Raw genomic sequence first — 452 nt, forward strand, 5'->3', positions numbered from 1 at the left:
TGTGTTTGGCACCGCAACATTTTGAGTGTCAGGGAGGTTTTAGCTGCCATGGCAACATACCCTACTGGAGAGGGTAGGCGAGCGCAAGGGGAAAGGAAGAAGAATTTATAGTTAATACTTTCTCAGTTTGTGTAATTAAATCTCCCAAGTTAGCAGACCACGCAGGGTTTATGACCACCCTAATTTCAAACGACTGCACTCGGCACTAGCCGCATTAGCCACATGCTTTACCATGACACGAACTTGCAAATTAATGTTGCCTTTTCAATTGCCATAACCTTGTGGCGGAGAAACACAGGGCTGGAATGAAGAGGAAGTTTGCAACGTTTCCCTTTCATTTTGGCCAAGTACATGACTGACTCTCCAAAGCAATTCTGTCCTGTCCTTTTAACAGACCTTTTCAGCCTGGTTTTACATTATGTTGAAAGGGACTTCTGGGGAGCAGGGTTAAC

The sequence above is a fragment of the Struthio camelus genome, chromosome 1, assembly GCF_040807025.1.
Source record: "Struthio camelus isolate bStrCam1 chromosome 1, bStrCam1.hap1, whole genome shotgun sequence".
Lineage (NCBI taxonomy): Eukaryota > Metazoa > Chordata > Aves > Struthioniformes > Struthionidae > Struthio > Struthio camelus.